Genomic DNA, 1,702 nt, shown 5'->3' on the forward strand with positions numbered 1-1,702 from the left:
TTCCAAAAATTCGAAAAGCTCATTGGTCTGTATTTATATACATAACAAATGATACAAAGAATGATTGAGTTGGTGCTAGGTATCAAGAATTGGCTTTAAACCTGTTGGAAATACAAAGGATTAGTACGACATGTGAATGTTCTTTGCAATTCTTGTATATTTATACATTGAGGGATTTGAAGTAATAAAAAAAATGTGGTTATGTATTGTGTCTTATGTGATTGCATGGCTGATGCCTTCTTGTACATTTGCCTTTATTTTGAATCTTTGAAACTTGTGTGGACGTCATGCATGCAAGTTCGCTCACTGGTCACGCGGTGCAACTGCATTAGCGTGAGCTGATGGTCCGGCAGTTGAATTATACTTGCTTCTAATCGCTTTTTTATGGAACAATATGCATGGTAGATGATATGTATGTGTCATTGAGCTTTACTTTATTTAAAGATGCATATTTTGCGAAGAGGCAGCTCAGATTTCTGCCATTACTTGTTTTCCAGGCTTAGCCACGCATCCTCAGAACTCACCCTGGAAAAAAAACTATTTTAGGGGATTTTTTGCAATGAAATCTCAGGGTGGATTTATTAAAATTTTGTCATTGGACAATCGAACTTCAGCCTTGTTTTCAAATTTTTCATATCCTTGCAGTCATTGTCTGTTGTCAGCTGCGCAAGCTTTTAGGACAAATTGAAAACGGAAAATTTCCATATTCTTATTTTAATGAATCCTACACAAGATATATCAAACTTTCAGGGTGGAATCACACTATTATTTACCACATTTTAGCCAAATACAATAAAAATGTGAGATGGTGGGTGTTATTCTGACAAAATGTGTTGATTTAAAATGGAATGACTCTTTTTAAAGTTGTTGGTGATTAATTATTAACCAAAAGTTAATTATTGACTTAATATTTGGATTGTTAATGACAAACTTTCCAGTAGGGAGAACATGTATTATCATTTGTGAAAGTTTCACATTAATATGTTAGATATTAAGGAAGCTGTAGTCAGAATTGTCCAATTTTTTATGTTGGCCACAAAACCTTGTATAATTCCTTTATTTTCATTGGCAGAAAAACTTTTGAAACTTCCAAATATGAAAATTTTTAACTCTTTTTATTATTCAGCCAAAATTCATGGTCTTGGTGTCATTTTAAAGATCTTTTGAAGATCTGTAATTCAAAGTAATAAGATTTGAGTTTAGTTACATTTGAAAATTTTGTCCACATTCCCAATGTGATAAATAAGGCTGGACTAGTGAGCACAGATGAAGTCAGGTCTAGGTAGGTTTAAATATCTTGTAGGCAGTGATAATGTCACAAACATACTATGCATACTTCATGATCACAGTCATAACTCAATTTTATTTTAAGTAAAAAAAATTAATGTGATAAATGATATATGTTGAAACTGTGGAAATATAAAACTGCTGCATAATTATTATGCTATATCATATACAGTTATAATTAATAAATTAAACAAGATCAATGCATGCTATATTTAATTTTAAAAAATTTCTCTCTATGTGGAGTTATTAACTGCATGAAAGTTTAAAACTGAGTACACTCACAAAGTATGTATGCCTATAATATGCATTTAGATATTGTACCACCACCAAAAATTTGCTCATGAAGTTTGTTGTATGTTTGTAGTTTGAAGTATACACCAGCTAGCTGCTAGAGAAATATAACAATCACTGGGGG

The 1,702-nt window shown here is 31.7% G+C and overlaps 1 protein-coding gene across 1 annotated transcript in view; it reads left to right on the top strand.

The window, feature by feature from the left end:
* The window catches only part of LOC119581947 (arginine/serine-rich protein PNISR-like), a gene marked incomplete in the record, with an annotated part of 13,713 nt that overhangs the window by 563 nt on the left and 11,448 nt on the right, over positions 1 to 1,702 (top strand).

The sequence above is a fragment of the Penaeus monodon genome, chromosome 15 (genome assembly GCF_015228065.2).
Source record: "Penaeus monodon isolate SGIC_2016 chromosome 15, NSTDA_Pmon_1, whole genome shotgun sequence".
Classification (NCBI taxonomy): Eukaryota; Metazoa; Arthropoda; class Malacostraca; order Decapoda; family Penaeidae; genus Penaeus; species Penaeus monodon.